At 41.8% G+C, this 23,720-nt stretch overlaps 2 pseudogenes; one reads left to right on the top strand and one right to left on the bottom strand.

Annotated features, from left to right (window-relative positions):
* Nucleotides 1–16,282: 16,282 nt before the first annotated feature.
* Nucleotides 16,283–16,957, top strand: LOC126953247 (ubiquitin-conjugating enzyme E2 E3-like; annotated as a pseudogene).
* A 4,773-nt stretch (nt 16,958–21,730) lies between these two features.
* LOC126953396 (elongation factor 1-beta-like) lies at nt 21,731–23,466 on the bottom strand (annotated as a pseudogene).
* Nucleotides 23,467–23,720: the final 254 nt, after the last annotated feature.

The raw sequence follows: 23,720 nt of genomic DNA, 5'->3' as shown, positions 1-23,720 counted from the left end.
CTGTTGTTTAATGACTCTGTAAGTTCATCAAGGATGCAGTTTGTTTTTATTTCTATATTCAGCCATACATAGCATATTTATTTGTTGCTTTATAGTCTCAAAATAAATGCTGTAGCTCTATGCATCACTTCTATAGTGAAGGCAAGAAAAGGCAAGGGGTAGTGACAATGCCTTCTCCTCTAATTTTTCTTTTCTTTCTTTTTTTTTTTTTTTTTGAGACAAAGTTTTGTTCTTGTCACCCAGGCTGGAATACAGTGGTACAGTCTCGGCTCACTGCAACCTCCGCCTCCTGGGTTCAAGCAGTTCTTCTGCCTCAGCCTCCCCAGTAGCTGGGACTACAGGTGTGCACCACTACATCTGGCTAATTTTTTGTATTTTTAATAGAGACGGGGTTTCACCATTTTGGCCAGGGTAGTCTTGAACTCCTGATCTCAGGTGACCCACCTGCCTCGGCCTCCCAAAGTGCTGGGATTATAGGCATGAGCCACTAGGCCCTGTCTCCCTCTCATTTTTTCCTTTTTTAAAAAAGCAAAGCTCTCTCAGACGAAATAACCTGTTAGCCATGTGCAGTGGCTCACGCCTGTAATCCTAACACTTTGGGAGGCTGAGGCAGGCCAGATCACTTGGGGTCAGGAGTTCGAGACCAGCCTGGCCAACATGGCAAAATCCCGTCTCTACTAAAAATACAAAAATTAACCAGGCATGGTGGCACGCACCTCTAATCCCAGTTACTCAGTAGGTTGAGGCAGGAGAATCGAGCCCAGGAAGTAGAGGTTGCAGCAAGTCGAGATTGCATCACTGCACTCCAGCCTGGGTGACAGAGTGAGACTCTGTCTCAAAAAAGAAAAAACAAAAAAATAACTAGTTGCCAGGTGTGATGACTCATGCCTATAATCCCAGCATTTTGGGAGGCCGAGGTGGGCGGATCACCTGAGGTAGGGAGTTTGAGACCAGCCTGCTCAACATGGAGCAACCCCGTCTCTACTAAAAATACAAAATAGCCGGGCGTGATGGTGCATGCCTGTAATCCCAGCTACTTGGGAGGCTGAGGCAGGAGAATCACTTGAACCTGGGAGGCGGAGGTTGTGGTCAGCTGAGATCGGGCCATTGCACTCCAGCCTGGGCAACAAGAGTGAAACTCAGTCTCAAAAAATAATAATAATAATAATAATTAAAAACAAAAACAAAATAACCTGTCAGAGGTTACTCAGACATGAAGCAGAGAAGCAAGGATTCTCACCCCAGCTGTCCGCTTCTCCTTCATAACCTCAAGTTTTCAGTAAGTTCTGTTAAATGCTGTAGCTTGGCTTCAGCTCTGCTTTATGAGTTAAGGGAGGGGCCTCTGTTACCACTTATGAGAAAAATTTGGGCAGACAATACTGGCCAGGAGAAGCTTATTAAAGGGAACTGCGGGGATTGGAGCAGGATGGCTACCTGAGGGGATGATAACAGCAGTGTGTGCTTGAGGAATATGCCTCTTTCAGAGAGAGATGTCTAAGAACTTGAAGTACCCACAGAAAAGTATGGAATTATGGAAACTTGAGTTATCATTACCTGGATTGCTAAATAAGGAGCTCAGAAGGCTGGGGAATTTGGGCATACGGTTGCATGAGTCTCTGATATTTGGTTTCTACTCCTAGACTTAATGTAAATTGGACATATAGACCGAACCAAATCCCACCTTGCTGCTAATTCCAAATACAGCCTTGCATTCTACTCTGTTCACCTTTCAGGCTCAAGAGGGGTTGGATTGGTCAGGTTGCATAGAGCCTAAAGGTGTCCTACAGCAGAAGGCTTTTAACAACATAAAAGACATTATCAGGTGTTCCATAGGTGATGTACAGAGAAAAACCCATACTTAGAGATTGTGCTGAACTGGAAATTGCTGCTGCAGTTATGATGACTTTTATGCACTTGAAGCAGGAAAGAACTATCTCTTATTCAAATGCTACAAAAAGAGAGGTTTTTCTTCTCTATTATCCAAAGAACCTACTGTCAGGAAATAAAAGGGATTGAAAAACTCTTAAAGCCCCACCCATAGCAACTGGACAACTTTTCAGGAATCTAATATATAACAATCTATGAATTAGGGATTACTCTTTTCATTTTACAGAGTTGAGCACAGTATGGCTTATTTGAGGTAACACAGCTGCTCAGTAGTAGAACTAGGAGAGCTGGCACAGAACCCACTGACTGTACTATACTTTTTCTTGAACTCTGTTCAGCTTTTATGAAAATTTCCAAGATTCTCTTCCAATAGGAGGCCATGTATGTCCACACGTTAATGTAAACATTATTAGGTTTAAGTGTTTAATGAAAAATTCTGTATATTGTACATACTATACAAGACTTAAACAGGTCACTAATCAAGCAAGCAAACCAGAACTGATTTACTTTGGAATTGGTAAAAATAATCACATAAACAATGTATACACAAGGCAGATTCACTTGACTTTTACACATTTTTCTAAATTCCTAAAGAATGTAGGTTTTTGGGAAACCATCAACATGATAATTTAATGTAGAGTTTTAAAAAGCAGGTGCTTTAGGTGGGAGCTAATAATACATTAATAAATTCCATGTAAGCTCAGGTAAGTACCAAATGGCCTTTTGGTATACTATCACCATCGGGTTTGCTTTCTACATCTCTTTAGTTACCCTGTAGTCTTCCCTGTGTTAATCAACCCAATACCACTTTTCATTGTTGAGAAGAATTTCCCATAAAGTTCCTCAATTAATTCCTGTTCTCTTTCATTCCCTACCCACATGAACTCCTGTAAATGAGCAGTAGTCTCACAGACAGAACAATGTAACAGGGAGAAACCACATGAAAACATTGTTTCACTGTCCTGTCCTTGTTCAAGCACTGTGTCCACCATCTTTGATAAAATGACAAGCTTTGGGTTTTGAGTTTCTGTTATGACTACAGTGAACCTTGACTGACTGCCATGACTACAGCGAACCTTGACTGACTGCCTACTACTTGCCAGACACTGTGTAGGTGAAGATCAGAGAACAAGACTGATCCCAGATGCTGCTTTCATAAAACTTATGTTCCAATGGGAGCCAATAGAAAATGGAATGTAGAGATAAGCTCCTGGCATTAGTGCTCTGTTACAAATGACAAATGACAATAGAGATGAGATAGAGAATAATGGGTTGGGGCAGGCAAGGCTGCTCTGATCAGGTTTTTTAAAACTGAAATCTGCCTCACAGGAAGGAGCCAGAAATACAGGCTTCGACCTGTTTGAACATCTGATCAGGTAAGAAACTTTTGGCAAGTCATTAAAACTTTCAGTCTGTGTTTTCCTCTTCAAATAAGAAGCATGACAAGATGGGGCACGGTGACTCACATCTGTAATCCCAGCACTTTGGGAGGCTGAGACAGGTGGATCACCTGAGGTCAGGAGTTCGAGACCAGCCTGGCCAGCATGGAGAAACCCTCTCTCTACTAAAAATACAAAATCAGCTGGGTATAGTGACACATGCCTGTAATCCCTTGGGATTACTTGGGAGGCTGAGGCAGGAGAATCGCTTGAACCCGGGAGGCAGAGGTTGCAGTGAGCCGAGATCACACCACTGCACTCCAGCCTAGGTGACAGAGCGAGACTCCGTCTTTGGGACACCACTTTGGGAGGCTGAGGCCTCGCTTGAGGCCAGGAGTTTGAGACCAGCCTGTGCAACATAACGATACCCCATCTCTACAAAAAAGTTTTTTAAAAAATTAGCCAGATGTGGTGATGTGCGCCTGTAGTCCCAGCTACTTGGGAGGCTGAGGCAGGAGGTTGTTTGAGCCCAGGAGTTTGAGGTTAGTGAGGACAATGGAGTGAGACCCTATCGCTAAAAAATAAAAATAAAAACTAAGATTTCAATCAAGGATTTTTGTTGTAACCTTCGAATCTTTGTTCTCTTCACTCTTAACATCCATGTGGCTGGGTGTGGTGGCTCAAGCCTGTAATCCCAGCACTTTGGGAGGCTGAGACGGGCGGATCACGAGGTCAGGAGATCAAGACCATCCTGGCTAACACGGTGAAACCCCGTCTCTACTAAAAAAAAATACAAAAAACTAGCCGGGAGAGGTGGCGGGCACCTGTAGTCCCAGCTACTCGGGAGGCTGAGGCAGGAGAATGGCGTGAACCCGGGAGGCGGAGCTTGCAGTGAGCTGAGATCCGGCCACTGCACTCCAGCCTGGGCAACAAAGCGAGACTCCGTCTCAAAACAACAACAACAACAACAACAACAACAACAAAACAACAAAAAAAACATCCATGTGGATGCTCAGACCATCTTTGGATCCTATACAGGCAAGAGCATGAGCTCTTGACACAATCAATTCCTGGCTGAGTGATGTTAAATTATCTATTTGCGTTTCATCTATAAAGTAGGGATGATAGTAGCACCTACCTCATAGGATTGTTGTTGTAAAGAGTAGGCTGGGCATGGTGACTCATGCTTGTAATCCCAGCACTTTGGGAGGCTGAGATGGGAGGATGGCTGAGCTCAGAAGTTCAAGGTTATAGTAAGCTATAATTGCACCACTGTACTGTCTCAAAATAAAATAAAATAAAGAAGCAAATGGTTTAATACCTCTAAAGTTACTTCAGATAATAAACACTTTATAACTGTTGCCTATTTTATAACCCACTTCCTGAATCTATTTCTTATCTTATCCAGATCTTTGTTATCTCACTTAAGCTATTGCCACTCCCTTGTGTATAGCGATGCCACACAGCTATCTGCAACCTTGTCTTAATTGCCTATAATTCCATCATTCACGCGCTCCACAAATATTTATAAGGCACTTATTATGTATGTGTCATTGTACTAGCAGCTATGGCAAGTTCTCAAAATACAAAATATAGTCTCTGCCATCAGTAAGGTCAAAATCTAGCTGAGGAAGGGACTAATATACATGGAAAATGCTACACAACAATTTGTGTTAAATAGTCTTATAAATTAATACAAGATGGCCAGGCACTGTGACTCACGCCTGTAATCCCAGCACTTCGGGAGGTGACGTGGGCAGATTACTTGAGGTAAGGAGTTCGAGACCAGCCTGGTAAACATGTGAAATCCCGTGTCTACTAAAAATACAAAATTAGCCAGGCATGGTGGCAGGTGCCTGTCATCTCAGCTACTTGGGAGGCTGGGGCAGGAGAATCACTTGAACCTGGGAAGTGGAGATTCCAGTAGGCCAAGATCACACCACTGCACTCCAGCCTGAGTGACAGAGTGAGGCTCCATCTTAAAATAAAATAAATTAATTAATTAATACAAGAGGAGTCTAAGACATTACATGTGAGTGTTCCATTTACAAACATGCATGTCATCCTCTATTGCTATAAGAATTAGTATGCATTTTTTTCCAGGCTTATGCAGTATTTATTGAATTTTCTCTTGATCCTTATACTAATCCCCTCATTAGATTTAAGTATCTTTGAGAATGGCTGTGGTGGCTCACGCCTATAATCCCAGCACTTTGGTAGGCCAAGGCGGGCAGATTGCTGGAGGCCAGGAGTTCAGGACCAGCCTGGTCAATATGGTAAGACCTGTCTCCACTAAAAATACAAAAATTAGCCGGGCATGGTGGTGCATGCCTGTAATCCCATCTACTAGGGAGGCTGAGGCAGGAGAATTGCTTGAACCAGGGAGGCGGAGCGCCGAGATCGCACCACTGCACTCTAGCCTGGGCTACAGAGTGAGACTCCATCTCAAAAAAAAAAAAAAAAAAAAAAAAAAGGAAAAAAGATTTAAGTATCTTTGAGAGGAGGGACTAGATCTACAGTACAGTGTTAGTGCATAGGCTCTGGGGGCAGAAGGATCTTTTCTCTGCTACTTGTTAACTGTGAGAGGGAAGCTTGCTCAGCTTCTATCAGCCTCATTTCCTCATCTAGAAAATGAGGATAAAATAATACTTTTTTGGGGTTAATGTAGGATTGAATGATATAATTCATGCGAACCCTTATGCAAAATCTGGCATTTGTAAATGCTCAATAAACATAAATTATAAAAATAATTGTGTTTTATAGAACTTCTGGTATATGAAAAACCTATAATTTATGGAGTATCTAGTACAGTGCTGTGTCAATAGTGGACAGTGAAGTAAATGTGTTATTATATAGGTTAATAGACAGTGGAAACTTTCTATCATATCCTCAAAGGCATAAAATGCATAGCATTTTGATATTTACTAAAGCAAGAGATTAAAACTTATAGGAATTGACACTGAAAACAGTAGCCAATGTCTTTCCAGCAAGTATCTTGTTTCGGAACATTGTTCTACTGATATTATATAATTTAGTGGAATGTCAACTATTTGTCATCACACTCTAAATGAAATAATAAAACTTAGAATGTATAGAATGTAAAAAGACAATAGAGATATAGCAAGTTAAAGTTTTACCTATGGCACATCATTTCTTTAGAAACAGAACAGCTGAGTTCAGTGGTTCCTGGGGGAGGATTGTGTGAGAGCCCAGGAGTTTGAATCCAGCCTGGGCAACAGAGCAAGTCCTTGTGTCTAAAAGAATGAAAAGAAGTAGAACGGAGTGCTTTAAAAATTTTCAAATGCTATTCTTCTTTAGAAATTAGATAATGTGCCTTTCAGTAATTGGTACAATGCCAATTCTCAAAGACCTTGAAATACGAATCTGTAATTAAAATTAAATTCAGAAATTAAATTAAAATCAGAAATTTGAGCCACAAAGTTACAGAGACACATATTCTTCACGTTTCATTATTTCTCTTTATTTCTTTGACACTCTTACTCCTCTATTGCATATGTGTGTATATACATATTACATGTTTTATGTAATATGTATATATTCTGCTTATATATCTTATATTAAGAGTGAACACATAATACTTATAATGACAAGCTGCTATAGGCTGCTGCTTTGTGGTAAATATGGGGATCCAAAGAGCCATAGAAATTACTTCTTCTGGCCAGGAGTGGTGGTTCATGCCTGTAATCCCAGCACTGTAGGAGGTTGAGACGGGCGGATCACCTGAGGTCAGGAATTCGAGACCAGCTTGGCCAACATGGGGAAACCTCGTCTCTACTAAAAATACAAAACTTAGCTGGACACGGTGGCACATGCCTGTAATTCCAGCTCCTTGGGAGGCTGAGGCAGGAGAATCACTTGAACCTGGGAGGCAGAGGTTACAGTGAGCCAAGACTGAGCCACTGCACTCCAGCCTGGGTGACAAAGACTCCGTCTCAAAAAAAAAAAAAAAAGAAAGAAAGATAAATGATTTCTTCTTTCTTTCTGTTCCAAGGGCACCTGAGATACAATGATTCACCTCCTTGATTGTTGAAAATTAAATCGACTTTTGAAAAGCAATTTTGGTTTTATAAAGTCACAATTTATAAAGCTTCAGAAGTCATTCCCAGGGGATGCTTGAGGATGAATCATCAAAGAACTGATACCTGAATCAGAGAGTGATCATTCGTGAGGCTTAGAAGTGTCAGACAAATAGGCTCATGATTTGGCTTTACATAAACAGGCCAGGAAGAGATGGCTGAGGAGCCAATAGTCATGGTACTGGGAAGGTCAAGGGAGGAATATCTCCTCTCCACACAGGTTTTGCTCTGGTCAACAAGAGAGACCCAAGATCCCGTGGACACAATAACTCAGTGTTTCCTAGGATAGCCTAAAAGTTTCCACACGTGAATGAAATTCTAGAAACCAAATTTTTAAACTGAACATCTGGACAGTCCTGCTGAGATGTCAGCCTCAAACTGTTGGAGTTGAAATCTAAGGAATATTTCTTCCATCTGACCTGAAGAGTTTGGGAAAAGGGAAAGAAAATGGATTTTTGTTACCTATAAGCTGAGTCAGACGGCTGATTACATTTCATTAAATTTTGTTAAGAAATCTGTGCTCTGCAAATTCATTGCTTTTTACATGTTTGCATTTCCTTTACTTCCTTGTAGTTTTACAATGAAAGCACTTTTCATTTTGTTTTAAAACCACACAGGGTCTTTGTGACCTCATTCTCCTAACAGATAGAGTCCTTCCTATTGAAGCAGTTAACCAAAGCAGACATTCAGGAAAAAATATTGTGATGACAAAATAGTTTTGTCTTCTCAGACCTGGAAGGGTTGAGGAAGAGGTTTGGGGAGAGGAAAGAGGGAGCAATAAGACATTGGAGAAATGTTAATAAAGAGTACCAATGGTGTTCACGTCTATAAACATAACCCAAAGCAGAATAGTCTGTAAAATGTGAAGTTCAGAGCTAAATCAGCACTCCAGGCAAAAATGACATTTCTTTCTCAGCTTTATGAGACAGAATCCTGTAAGCCATATCACTTCGAATATCTTTAAAAATGCAATCATTTCTCAAAAGTACTCAGCCTGAAGTGTGATTTTAAAGTTGGATTTAGATGTAAAAGTTAAGCCATTACACCTACACCTGTGTGTTTACTGAACTTTATATAGATGTGTATTTACTGGGCAACGATTGATATTGTCTTCCTTGAGTACATGCTGTTCTGTGCCTGGAAAAGGTTTGCTGTCTTTGTGTGGTTGCCTTAAATGTCAAGGCTGCTGCTGCAATCCCTTCTACCTCAGCAGGGCTGTGTGCACATCCACTAGCCTTAACAAAGAGGTAAGGTCTTAGGAAACAGAGTTAAGATAGAAAAGTGTCCTTTTATGCATGAACCCAGTCAGAACTCTGCCTTGATGTTTAACTCACTCATAGCTTTAAACATGTAACAACAGTTAGGCGCACAAGTGTTGCAAAGTCACTGTATAATTACGGATGTTTTCAAAGGAATTAGCATATAGTTACTATGAAAAACATGTCCTATTTTGTGGAAACTATGCAATTAACTTGTCCTAGACTAATAAATTAAAGGTAGTATAAGCTCATATAACAGCTGCAGGAAGGACAGGATGGCTGGCAACACATTTATTGAGATCACTTTGAACTTACTAGCCTCTTTCTACTCAGTGCATAGATAGGTGTGTCCTGATTTAAGGAAGTTATGCACATGCCTGCATTTACAAAATAGATGTTTTAGGAAGTTTGAACATACTTGGTTAGGAGAAAGAACGTAAAGTAGAATGAAGAAGAAGGAAAAAATTGTGAAAATGATGCTCATATCATTGGATACAAATTTGAAGTAGAACTAGAATGACAGTAAAACATACGTGATTTTTTTTTTTTTTTTTTTTTTTTTTTTTTTTTGAGATGGTCGCTCTTGTTGCCCAGGCTGGAGCTCAATGGTGTGATCTTGGCTCACTGCAACCTCCGCCTCCTGGGTTCAAGTGATTCTCCTGCCTCAGCCTCCTGAGTAGCTGGGATTACAGGCCCGCATCACCACGCCTGGCTAATTTTTTGTATTTTTAGTAGAGACGGGGTTTCACCATGGCCAGGCTGGTCTTGAACTTCTGACCTCAGGCGATCCACCCGCCTTGGCCTCCCAGAGTGCTGGGAATTACAGGCGTGAGCCACCACACCCGGCCACATATATGAATGTATACTGTGAGTCCACACTAGCACATGGCACTTGCAGAAATTCAGTTTATAATCAATTTACCAGAAACCCATCTATTGCAATTAGAAAGACATCCCTGTACCATACCCAGGAAGTTATTGATTATTTTTTATATTTTAAAAGACTCTTTAATCTTCTTCTGTGTCTTCTGCCTATTCATATTTCATTATAACTGGCCTAAATTTGATTGAAAAAGAGAAACAGTTCTCTAGTTTGTTTTTCCATGGAGGGTTTGGGAGGATTTTGAAGGATTTTACTGATCACCTTTGGATCTCCTTTAGAATTTGGCTTTGGTGTGTTTTGAGGAAAAGACCTAGGGTCTCCCAGGTTAGGTAGGAATTGCTAGAACTGGATGGCTGACCTCCTAAGTGCCCAGCCCCGAAGTAGTGATAAATGCCAATTTTGGCATTTTTGATGTCTTCCAAGCAAAAAACATTGCTGTAGGGCAGGGAGCAGACTGACTTACACTCCAGGTTAAAGTTCTGGAAGATCTGGGGTCCTGGTGACCTCTCAGCTTTCAGTCAGGGCCACCCCATCAGCATGTTCACTATAGAGAAGAGAAAGGTGCCGGTTAACTCTGCCCTGGGAAAGGGCCAGATAGTTGGTAAAATATTATTTCTGAATGTGTCCATGAGGGTAGTTTCAGAAGAGATTAACTTTGGAATCAGTAGACTGAGTAAAAAAGATCCACCCTCACCACTGTGGGCAGGCATCAACCTGTTGGGAGCCCTAATAAAAAAAAAAGGGTTGAGGAAGGATGAATTCATTGCCTTTTCTTGAGTGGGGTGTCTGTCTTTTCCTGCCCTTGGATATCCGCACTTTTTCATACTTGAGCTGGGACTTACACCATTGGCTCCCGTTGGTCCCAGGGCTTTGGGCTTGGCATGGGACTTAAGCACCAGCTTTCCTGTGCATCCAGCTTGCAGATAGATCATGAGACTTCTCAGCCTCTGTAAGCATGTCAGCCAATCCCTCCTGGTGAATCTCTTTCTGTGCATCTATAGATACCCTTTTGGTAGCCAGGTGTGGTGGCACATGCCTGTAATCCCAGCTACTTGGGAGGCTGAGGCAGCAGGAGAATCGCTAGAGCCTGGGAGACAGAGGTTGCAGTGAGCTGAAATTGCACCACTGCACTCCAGCCTGGGAAACAGAATGAGACTCTGTCTCAATAATAATAATAATAATAAATAATAATAAATAAAAATAAAATAAAATAGATACCTTTTGGATCTGTTTCTTTGGACAACTCTGGCTAATGCACTCCATGTCATGTAGCAAAATTCCTAATTCTGGTTAGGGTAAGGTTAAGTTTAGGCTCAATGACTGGAGGGAAGAAATTTCTTTCCTTGCGTTTTTTGCTTGATTGGTCATCATAAGGTTGGCGTCATCTGTTGGCAGTCTGTCCAAGAGAGGATCCACTCACTTATGGAGGTAGGTATCATACATTCTTATTTAGAAACTAATCCTCTTAATGTTTCTGCTGTTACCCATCTATTCTCAACCTTACACATATGACCTGAAAACAGTCAGGAAGAGATACAAAATTGTCATATAACTGGAAGACGGACAAAGGCAGTGTACTCTTCTGGCGCCAGTGTAAAGACTTCAAACCAAATAGTTTAGTTTATAATTGAATCTTTTGCACATGTGTTTGAGTATTTTCTTTTCCTATGTAATAGAGTAAATTCAATGAAATGCCATTTTATTTAAAATAGATAGCATTTTCTCAATTATTTCTATATTTTAAAAATAAAATACAGGCGCCAGGTGCAGTAGCTCACGCCTGTAATCAGCACTTTGGAGGGCTGAGGCAGGTGAATCACCTGAGGTTGGGAGTTTGAGACCAGTCTGGCTAACATGGTAAAACCCTGTGTCTACTAAAAATACATAAATTAATTGGGCATGGAGGCAAGCGTCTGTAATCCCAGTTACTCTTCGGGAGGCAGAGCCAGGAGAATCACTTGAACCCAGGAGGTGGAAGCTGCAGTGGGCCAAGATTGTGCCATTGCACTCCAGCCTGGGTGACAGAGCGAGACTCTATCTCAAAATAATAAATAAATAAATAAAATCCAGGCCAGGTGTGGCAGCTCACGGCTGCCATCCTAAGCACTTTGGGAGGCTGAGGTGGGTAGATCATTTGAGGTCAGGAGTTTGAGACCAGCCTGGCCAACAAGATAAAAACCCATCTCTACTAAAAATACAAAAATTAGCTGGGTAGTGGTGGTGCACACCTGTAATCTCAGCTACTTGGGAGGTTGAGGCATGAGAATTGCTTGAGCCTGGGAGGTGAAGGTTGTGGTGAGCTGAGATCACACCACTGCACTCCAGCCTAGGTAACAGAGTGAGACCCTGTGTCCAAAGAATAAATAAATAAATAAATAAATAAATAAATAAAATAAAATACAGACTTAAGTAGCTTTTGAATTAAAAGGAAATCTTATTCCAGGCTATTTAGATTACTTCCAGCAGAAATTTAAATTGTATGATAAATACTACTCTTACCTCTTTTGCATTATGTATTTGTTGGATAAATTACATGAATTTTGTACAGCAAAAATACTCATTTAGCTTAGTTAAAGTGTTCTATGATTTTTATGGCCCATTTCCCATATCTAAAATGGTTATATTTTAAAAAGAATACAAAATTAAGCATTTTTGCTCAGTAGTATATCAATTTTTTTCATGATCCTTAGCAAAAATTCAGTATTATTTTACCTACTTTGGTATCTGCTATATTTATTTGTTATGGATTGCCAGTTTAAAATTGGAGGACAGAATTCATTTTCAAGTGACTTTCCGAAAAGATTCTGTGATCGATTTAAGATAAACATTATTTGGTATGTTCAAAATTTTCTTAAGATTTAATACTAATACTCTTGGAATTTATTCTACCAATTCACTTGCTTTTTTTTTTTTCTTTTTCTGGTAAACTTTATTTTATATTTCTCTGAGATGGAGTCTTGCTTTGTTGCCCAGGCTGGAGTGCAGTGGCGTGATCTCGGCTCACTGCAACCTCTGACTCCTGAGTTTAAGCTATTCTTGTGCCTCAGCCTCCCAAGTAGCTGGGATTACAGGCACCTGCCACCACACCTGGCTATCAGTTGCTTTTTTTAATTGCAGAAGACACTGTTTTTGAGTAATAAAATGAAAACTCACACCTCTAATTCCAGATATTCTCATATTTTTCCAGACAATTATTGGGAAAAGAAAGCTGTAGGGGGCTTATTGGTCAAAGAAAATGAAGAGATGAATTTCCCTTCATGAAAAAAGCTGAAAGGAAGGCAGGAAAAGGTGATGACAATGGCTTCCTCCTCATCAAGGTATGGAGCAGAGTTGTGAGGAGTCCAGGAATGGGGATCAATCAACCTGAGCTCTGCCTCTTACTACCTGTGGCATGCTGGGCAAATTACCTAGCAGCCTGACCTTCTCTTTTCTCACTTGCAAAAGAATAGTACTTAACTAATAAAGTAGTTATGAGGATTAAGCTAAATGACATAATATATCTAGAGCACTTAACACAGTAGTAGGTATTACCATTTTTTGATAAAAGGTGTATCTTCTCAAGATCAAGCTTCCAGACCAAGGAGAAATTAGTCTCTGCTTGGGATATTTGTGACTGTGAGTTTATCTTGTCAGAAAAGCAGTTGGATATTATTAATATGGAAAAGCTTCCCTGATGTGCATTATTGGTTAGCTGATCACACAATTTTAGGATTATGAAAGTATTTAGAGTTTATAAAATTCAATGCCTTCAAAGCTAGTAGATTTTTCTTTTTTTTTTTTGTTTTGAGACGGAGTCTTGCTCTGTTTCCCAGGTTGGAGTGCAGAGGTGTGATCTCAGCTGACTGCAACCTCCACCTCTTGGGTTCAAGCAACTCTCCTGCCTCAGCCAGTAGCTGGGATTACAGGTGCCCACTACCATGCCAGGCTAAATTTTGTATTTTTAGTAGAGATGGGGTTTCACCATGTTTGCCAGGCTGGTCTCAAACTCCTGGCCTCAGGTGATCTACCCACCTCGGCCTCCCAAAGTGTTGGGATTACAGGCATGAGCCACCGTGCTCAGCCTTGTTTTATTTCTTGTGAGGCTCCATGCAGGATTTTGAGGATTTACACCACTGGAAAACTCTGAAGTCTGTGTTCATTTTTCTGTCTTCTGAAGCCCACGCAGGAAGACAAGTTTGAGTTCTCTTAACATTCAGGTTAGCTTTTGAGTTATCAAGCAAAAAATATTAAAGAGTCGTGTTGAAAGATAATTTTGGCATTTTCGGATGTCTTCCAAGCAAAAAGCATTGACAACTTTGTTAGAGAATATTTGCAAAGTTTGCTGTAGGGCAGGGAGCAGAGTGACTTACACTCCAGGTTAATAAAGCTAGTTTCCCTCCCTCCTTGGAGATAGTCCAGGTGATAAAGATAATATCTCTTTATGTGTCAGAAGGCAGATTTGTTTCCTGATCAAGATAACAAAGACAGGCTGGGTGTGGTGGCTCACGCCTGTAATCCCAGCACTTTAGGAGGCCAAGGTGGGTGGATCTCTTGAGCCCAAGAGTTCGAGACCAGTCTGGGAAATATGGTGAAACCCCATCTCTATTAAAAATACAAAAACAGGCCAGGCACAGTGGCTCACACCTGTAATCCCAGCACTTTGGGAAGCCGAGACAGGTGGATCACTTGAAGTCAGGAGTTTGAGACCAGCCTGGCCAACGTGGTGAAATCCCATCTCTACTAAAAATACAAAAATTAGCCAGGTGTGGTGGCTCATGCCTGTAGTCCCAGCTACTCACGAGGCTGAGGCAGGAGAATCGCTGGAACCCAGGAGGTGGAAGTTGTAGTGAGCTGAGATTGCACTACTGCACTCCAGCCTGGGTAACAGAGCAAGGCTCTGTCTCAAATAGTAATAATAATAACAATAACAATAATAAAATAAACATACAATAACTGAGGTGGGAGGATCACCGGAGCCTGGGGAGGTCGAGGCTGCCGTGAGCCATAATCACGCCACTGCACTGCAGCCGCGGCAATGGAGTGAGACTCTGTCTCAAAAAAAAAAAAAAGAAGAAAATAAAGGCAATGTCTCTTGCTACAGAGGTGGATGAGTGGATATTACTGCAGCTCCTTTGAAAGACTGGGTTAGCCGGGCGCGGTGGCTCAAGCCTGTAATCCCAGCACTTTGGGAGGCTGAGACGGGCGGATCACAAGGTCAGGAGATCGAGACCATCCTGGCTAATACGGTGAAACCCCGTCTCTACTAAAAAAAAAAATACAAAAAACTAGCGGGGCGAGGTGGCGGGCGCCTGTGGTCCCAGCTACTCCGGAGGCTGAGGCAGGAGAATGGCGTAAACCCGGGAGGCGGAGCTTGCAGTGAGCTGAGATCCGGCCACTGCACTCCAGCCTGGGCGACAGAGCCAGACTCAGTCTCAAAAAAAAAAAAAAAGAAAGACTGGGTTAGCTGTTACACAAACCCACTGTGTGTGCAGCATCTGCCTGGGACTACCCCTGCATCTTTGCCCTGGGACTTGGGGGCTGGGGGAATCAATGTGCACATGAAGCTCGTGCTGTTGACTGTGCCATGTATAATATATGTAATAAACTGAACAAATCCATCTGGGCTCATTGTCTCCCTACTAACTGAATCTGTGGAAGTTTGGCAAACTGACCTAGCAGCTGTTGTGTGACTGCTGTTCAGGATCTGTTTGGCTGCTTGACAGGTAGGATGTTCACCTCCAAAAAAATGTTGATCACGAGTTCCTTACCTGAAAGGCAAATTCCCATTCTTACCTATGCTTTCTACTTTGTAGGAGAGTCCATAGTCATGTGAGAGATATTAGTAAAAGTATTAATGATATTTAGGTTAATGTGTGTATGAGTACTTTAAAACTCATAAATGTCTTCGGTACAAATTTATTAGTTTTGTCAATAATTGCCTTCCTGCTATCTTAAGGAGCATTTCCCCCTCACTCATCCATCACCAAAGTTACTATTTTGATTAGGAGATCCTGATCAACTTCTATAAACAATGTTCGGCTGGGTGTGGTGGCTCACACCTGTAATCCCAGCACTTTGGGAGGCTGAAACAGGCGGATCACCTGAGGTCAGGAGTTTGAGAGCAGCTGGGTCAACATGGTGAAACCCCATATCTACTAAAAATACAAAAAATAGCTGGGCGTGGTGGTGCGTGCCCGTAGTCCCAGTTACTGGGAGGCTGAGGCAGGAGAATCACTTGAACCGGGGAGCCAGAGGTTGCAGTGAGCCGAGATCGTGCCATTGCACTCCAGCCTGGGTGACAGAGTGAGACTCCATCTCAAAAAAAGAAAAAGAAACACAATTTTAATCTGTTCACATTCTGAAAATAACAGATGCTGAGAGGTCATGGAGAAAAAGGAATGCTTATACACTGCTGGTGGGAGTGTAAATTAGTTCAACTATTGTGGAAGACAGTGAGGCTATTCCTCAAGAATCTAGAACCAGAAACACCATTTGACCCAGCAATCAAATGGTTTTGACCATGACTATATGCTCAAAGGAATATAAATCGCTGTATTACAAAGACACATGTACACATATATTCATTGCAGCACTATTCACAATAGCAAAGACATGAAACCAATTTAAATGCCCATTGAAGACAGACTGGATAAAGAAAATGTGGGACTTTCAAAGTTCCACACTCCCAGGCCAGAGCCTTCTCGGCTTCTTTTTTTCCCTCCTTCTCCTTCCGCCCCCTCCCCCGCACGGCTGCCTCCATTTCCTTAAGGAAGGGTTTTTATCTCTCTCCCTCCTCCACACCGTAGGGGCGCATGAGCGGGTCGGGCGGGCGGCCGAGTTTTCCAACAGATAACTTCACCAAGATGTCCAGTGATAGGCAAAGGTCCGATGATGAGAGCCCCAGCACCAGCAGTGGCAGTTCAGATGCGGACCAGCGAGACCCAGCCTCTCTAGAGCCTGAAGAACAAGAGGAAAGAAAACCATCTGCCTCCTAGCAGAAGAAAAACACCAAACTCTCCAGCAAAACCACTGCTAAGTTATCCACTAGTGCTAAAAGAATTCAGAAGAGCTAGCTGAAATAACCCTTGATCCTCCTCCTAACTGCAGTGCTGGGCCTAAAGGAGCTAACATTTATGAATGGAGATGAACTATACTTGGTCCGCTGGGTTCTGTCTATGAAGGTGGTGTGTTTTTTCTGGATATCACATTTTCAACAGATTATCCATTTAAGCTACCAAAGGTTACTTTCTGCACCGGAATCTATCACTGCAACATCAACAGTCAAGGAGTCATCTGTCTGGACATCCTTAAAGACAACTGGAGTCCCGCTTTGACTATTTCAAAGGTTTTGCTGTCTGTTTGTTCCCTTTTGACAGACTGCAACCCTGCGGATCCTCTGGTTGGAAGCATAGCCACTCAGTATTTAACCACCGAGCAGAACACGACAGGCTAGCCAGACAGTGGACCAAGAGATACGCAACAAAATTCACATCGTTTGTATGCAGTGTGAAGGAGCTGAAGGCTTCTTACTGTGCTGCAAATCTTTATAGCCTTCAAAATACAGACTTCTGTGTATATGTTATACTGATTCTACTCTGCTTTTATCCTTTGGAGCCTTGGAGACTCCCCAAAAAGGTAAATGCTATCAAGAGTAGGACTTTGTAGCTGTAGATTAGTTATGTTTAAAACGCCTACTTGCAAGTCTTGCTTCTTTGGGATATCAAAATGTATTTTGTGATTTACTAAGGATACTTACTGGTCCTGAAGTCTACCATGTATTATAGTGCATTTTAGCCTAATTCATTATCTGTATGAAGTTATAAAAGTAGCTGTAGATGACTAGGAATTATGTCATTTGTATTAAACACAGATCTATTTCTGAGTAGGTGGTTCATGCTGTCGTGAAAAATGTTTTACCTTTTACCTTTGTCAGTTTGTAATGAGAGGATTTCCTTTTACCCTTTGTAGCTCAGAGAGCACCTGATGTATCATCTCAAACACAATAAACATGCTCCTGAAGGAAAAAAAAAATAAAAGAAAGAAAGAAAATGTGGTACATATCACCACGGAACACTATGCAGCCATATAAAAGAATGAGATCATGACCTTTGCAGGGACATGGATGGAGCCAGAGGCCATTATCCTTAGCAAACTAATGCAGGAACAGAAAACCAAATACCACATGTTCTCACTTGTAAATGGAAGCTAAATAATGAGAAGACATGAACACATAGAGGGGAACAACACACACTGGGGCCTACTGGAGAGCGGAGGGTGGGAGGAGGGAGAGGATCAGGAAAAATAACTAATGGGTACTAGCCTTAATACCTGGGTGATGAAATAATCTGTACAACCCCCCATGACACAAGTTTACCTATGTAACAAACCTGCATGTACCCCTGAACTTAAAAATTAAAAAAAGAAAACACAATTACAAAAAACGAGTAGTGTCTTTAAGTAACAAGACAAAGTGGATAAAATGCATAGAGTAAACCTAAATCTTTCTTTCAAAACTTGCAGCTTTCACTGGGGAAAAATACAGGGTGTCCGCCTCTGACACATTAACTTAGCACTTTGGTTCTAACATACTGAAACAAATTTAGGGCTTCCTTACTAAGGACCTTGCTACTTTGATTCCTCACAATAATAGTAGGTATTACTGACACAACTGGTCCAGAAGTTATTCACGTCAGAGCCAGTATAATACTTTGGGTATATTCTCTTGCGTAGTAAATCATCTTTTAATATGTACCTTGGTCTAGAATGCGGGACTGCAGTGCCAGTCTGAAACTAGATTGAACCTGTCCACTGGCAAAAGACAAAGCACTCTTGTAAAGCTCTCTAGATTTTTTGTCTGCTACATCTTTACTTAAACGCTGTCAATTGGTCTTTACATCTGGGTAGTCTTCTGGGATTTCTTTTTTCTTTTTTTTTTTTTTTGAGATGGAGTCTAGCTCTGTTGCTTAAGCTGGAGTGTCGTGGCGCTATTTTGGCTCACTGCAACCTCCACCTCCCAGGTTCAAGTGACTCTCCTGCCTCAGTCTCCTGAGTAGCTGGGACTACAGGCGTGTGGCACCACACTCGGCTATTTTTAAATTATTTTTTTATTTTTAGTAGAGACAGGGTTTTGATGGGTTTTGCTATGTTAGCCAGGCTGGTCTTGAACTCCTGACCTCAGGTGATCTGCGCTCCTTGGCCTCCCAAAGTGCTGGGATTACAGGCGTGAGCCATTGAGTCTGCTCGGATTTTTGATGCTCATTTGTTTTAGGATGGGTCGGTGGTGCATGAATCAGTTTTCTGTTTTGTTTTGAGACAAAGTCTTACTCTGTTGCCTAGGCTGGAGTGCCGTGGTGCCATCAGAGCTCACTGTAACCCCTAACTCCTGGGCTCAAGCGATCCTCCCACCTCAGCCTCCTGAGTAGCTAGGACTACAGGTGCTCGCCCGCATGACTGGCTAATTTTGTATGTTTTATTTTTTTAACTCGGAAACCTAGTTGATTGTATGTTATGGGCTGAAATGTACTCCCTCAAATTCATTAGTGCTGACCCCTAGTACCTCAGAATGTGACTACTGGAGATACCTCTTTATTTTTTTTATTTTTTATTTTTTATTTATTTATTTTTTTTGAGACGGAGTCTCACGCTGTTGCCCAGGCTGGAGTGCAGTGGCGCGATCTCGGCTCACTGCAAGCTCCGCCTCCTGGGTTCACGCCATTCTCCTGCCTCAGCCTCCTGAGTAGCTAGGACTACAAAATTTTTTGTATTTTTTTTAGTAGAGACGGGGTTTCACTGTGGTCTCGATCTCCTGACCTTGTGATCCGCCCGCCTCGGCCTCCTAAAGTGCTGGGATTACAGGCTTGAGCCACCGCGCCCGGCCTAGATACCTCTTTAAAGATTCTCAGAGTAGATGACAGAGTGAGCCCCCATCTTACAAAAAAAAAAAAAAAAAAAAAAAAAAGGAAGAGAAAATTTGGACAGAGATACAGAAGGAAGACCATGTGAAGGCACAGGGAGAAGATGGCCATCTATAAGCCATGGGAAAGCCGTTAGAATAAACCAACCCTGCTGACATGCCACCCAGTCTGTGGCATTTTGTCATGGCAGTTCTAGAAGATTAATGCAGAAAACAGTAAGAAAAGAGCTTCTGGCCGGGCACGGTGGCTCACGCCTTTAATCCCAGCATTTTGGGCGGCCAAGGCAGGTGGATCACTTGAGGTAAGGAGTTCAAGACCAATCTGGCCAACATGGTGAAACCCTGTCTCTACTAAAAACACACAGAAAAATTAGCCGGGCTTGGTGGTGCATGCCTGTAATCCCAGCTACTTGGGAGGCTGAGGCAGGAGAATTGCTTGAACCCAGGCAGCAGAGGTTGCAGTGAGCCCAGATCATGCCACTACACTCCAGCCTGAGTGACAAAGTGAGACACTGTCTCAAAAAAAAAAAAAAAAAAAAGAGCTTCCTTTTCCACTTCTCCCTAGTTTGAAATCCATGAGGTATTTAGAGCTATGACAGCCATGGAACAATGAGGTGAAAAGAATAAAGACACAAGCCAGCATGCTAAAGACACAGAGAAGACAGAACCCGGACATTTGGTTACATTTTAGAGAAGCTGATCTAGGGGTTGACGCTCTCTAAATTTCTGCTAGGTAAACACTGAATGTCCGTATGGTTTAGCTACTTTTAATTGCCTATTCTGTTAGTGGCTGCTGAAAGCATTCCTAATGCAGATGCATAGCTGTCTTGTTTAACTCTATAGTCTTAGTCCTGAGAACAGTGCCTGACATGCAGTAAGCGGTCAAAGAATATTTGCTGAAAGAATAGGTCGGGCATGGTGGCTCACGCCTGTAATCCCAGCACATTGGGAGGCCAAGGTAGGCAGATCACTTGAGGCCAGGAGTTCGAGACCAGCCTGACCAACATGGTAAAACTCTGTCTCTACTAAAAATACAAAAGTTAGCAGGGCATGGTGGCACATGCCTGTAGTCCCAGCTGCTCAGAAGGCTGAGACAGGAGAGTCGCTTGAACCCAGAAGGTGGAGGTTGCAGTGAGCCAAGATCGTGCCACTGCACTGCAGCCTGGGTGACACAGTGAGACTCTGTCTCCAAAAAAAAGAAAGAATAGAGTGAATGGATTTTAGATCAGACACTAAGAATCATACCTTCAGAAGTGTGAGAAAATCAATTTCTGTTGTTTAAGCCATCTAGTCTATGCAACTAGTCTGGTTGTGACAGCCCTAGAATACTGACATGTTTTGTTTTCTTTGGGGGGCTCTCAGGGCAGAGATTAGAATAACTTTGTTTATGTTCCTTCTGTCAGTGTTGTAGGGCATCTTTGGGGTCATACCTTAGGTAATAACAACTTACCATTCTTGTTTTACTCCAGTCCATTAATCTTTTCGTTTTTGTTCTTCAAAAATATTAATTAATTATTATTATTATTTTTTGAGACAGGGTCTCTCTCTGTCACCCAGGCTAGAGTGCAGTGTGTGATTTTGGCTCACTGAAACCTCTGCCTCCTGGGTTCAAGCAATTCTTGTGCCTTCTCCTGTGAAGCTGGGACCACAGGCGTGCACCACCATGCCTGGCTAATTTTTGTATTTTTAGTAGAGATGCAATCTTGCTATGCCGCCCAGGCTGATCTCCAACTCCTGGCCTGAAGCAATCCATCCCTTGGCCTCCCAGAGTGTTGGGATTATAGGCGTGAGCTACTGTGCCTGTCCCATAAACCTTTTTGGATAGTACCTAAAGTTCTTCAACCTTAGGCAACAAGATTATTAGATTAAACTCAGTGAGTATTTTACTCTAATGAAGGGATCCAGGTGGAAGGAAGACTTGATTTACTTATTCAATAAATATTTTTTGGCTGCCTACCATGTTCCAGGAATTGTCCTATGATCTAGGTGTTGGGAATATAGAAATTTGAACTAAAAGTTCAGGTTCTCATGAAGCTTACATCCAACATGTGTATATATATGTGTGGGAGGGGAAGATAAAATATACACTTAAATAAAAAAAAAATATGTCAAGTATAAATAAGGCAAAGTGAGGGGAAAAGAAGGCTGAGAATTTAAAGGATGGAGTTATGTTGAATTACTATATCTTATGGGAACTAAATGACCATTATTCAGAATAAACATGCCAGAAGACAAAGATTTCGTAGATAATCAGAAATAGAAGATAATGAAAACTTCCTTTGCCTGAGGTTGTTTTATTTTTACTAAGTTAACTAATTAATTCTTTCTAGCTTTTATTTAAGCGCAATGATCGAGGATAGATTTGAGATCTTGTTGAACGCAGCCATATCCATGGATTGCATATAGTTCTCAAAGCAGTGATCTGCTCCTACCGCATATCTGTTCCAACTTTATCATCTTCAACACGATATTTGAAGTTTTAAAATTCCATATCCCACTGGAACTAGTAGAGAGGAGCCCCAGACTAAGCGGTCTGCTTTAATTCTTCTGACTCACTTCCCTAATTTTTTAAAAGAATTTTATTTTAATAGCTTTTGGGGCTGGGCGCGGTGGCTCATGCCTGTAATCCCAGCACTTTGGGAAGCTGAGGCAGGCGGATCACGAGGTCAGGAGATTCAGACCATCCTGGCTAACATGGTGAAACCCCGTCTCTACTAAAAAAATACAAAAAATTAGCTGGGCCTGGTGGCATGCGCCTGTAGCCCCAGCTACTCGGGAGGCTGAGGTGGGAGAATCGCTTGAACCCGGGAGCTGGAGGTTGCAGTGAGCCAAGATTGCACCACTGCACTCCAGCCTGGGCAACAGAGCAAGACTTTGTTGCAAAACAAAACAAAACAAAAAGCTTTTGGGGTACAAGTGGTTTTTTGTTGCATGCATGAATTATATAGTTGTGAATTCTGAGATTTTAGTGCACCCATCACCCAAATAGCGTATATTGTCTTAATATGTAGTTTTATTCCTAGCGCCGCCCCCTTCTGAGTCTCAAAGTCCATTACATCACTTTGTATGCCTTTGCATACTCATAGCTTAGCTTCCACTTATAAGTGAGAACATATGGTTTTTGGGTTTTTCACTCCTGAGTTACTTCACTTAGAATAATGGCCAGCAGCTTCATCCAAGTTGCTGCAAAAGACATTCGTTCCTTTTTATGGTTGAGTAGTGTTCCATGGTGTATATACATATATCCCACATTTTCTTTATCCACTCATTAGTCAGTGGGCACTTAGGTTGGTTCCATATCTTTGCATTTGTGAATTTTAATTGTGTTGCTATAAAAATATGTGTACAATTTTTTTTTTTCATATAATGACTTCTTTTCCTTTGGGTAGATAACAAGTGGTGGAATTGCTGGACCAAATGGTAAATTTACTTTTAGTTCTTTAAAGAATCTCTGTACTGTTTTCCATAGAGATTGTACTTATTTACATTCCCACCAGCAATGTGTAAGTGTTTCCTTTTCACCACATCCATGCCAAAATCTATTGTTTTTTGACTTTTTAATGACACTCCTCTAATTTTGCCATATCTGTCTCATTATCGCAAGGTTCCACATCTAGTGAGATGAAAGATGGCAACAGGGGCAGGTTTTTTGTTTGTTTGTTTGTTTTGTTTTTTTGGCTTTCTTTGATTCATACTATGCAGGGTATTCTTCCCTTTGCCTCTTTGATTCTTTACTTTCCTCCCCCTCATCAAATCCAAATAGATAAACGTCATCGTCATCTTCACTATCTGTAGCTCCACTTCCTCTAGTACCTTCCACATTAGCAAGACCATACTTGCCCAAAGCTTTCTTCATTCCTGCTAGGCTGGCTTTTTCCTTTTCGTAAGTCTTGATGTAATTATACCAATGTAGAGCATGACACAAGTTGCCAAACAATGGACTGGAGACTGCTTCAATTACTGCCACATCTGCTTGTGATGGCACATACCCCTTGTTGCAGCTCTGGTCAGTCAGGTAATCATTGTTCACCTGGAGGCCAGTGGGGCTTTTCAGGTCTCTGAAACCCATGGCATCAGCTGCATCTGAGAGCTGGGTAGCAGCAAAAGGAAGGAGCACAGGTTGTGGATGCCTAGCGCTGAGAGGAGACAGAGTTGTTGTAAAGAGTGAGTGGGAGCAATGACTTTAGGGAAAAGGCCCCCATTAAAATGTGAACTACATGAAGGCACAGTTTTGCTTTGTTTTATTCCCTCCTGTATCTCCAGTGACTAAAGAGGTACCTGGCAAATAGTAAGTGCTTGATAAATAATTGCTGATAAATGACT

Source organism: Macaca thibetana, chromosome 4 (genome assembly GCF_024542745.1).
Source record: "Macaca thibetana thibetana isolate TM-01 chromosome 4, ASM2454274v1, whole genome shotgun sequence".
Classification (NCBI taxonomy): Eukaryota; Metazoa; Chordata; class Mammalia; order Primates; family Cercopithecidae; genus Macaca; species Macaca thibetana.
The sequence above is the reverse complement of the archived record's forward strand: the minus strand, read 5'-3'. Positions and strand labels throughout refer to the sequence as shown.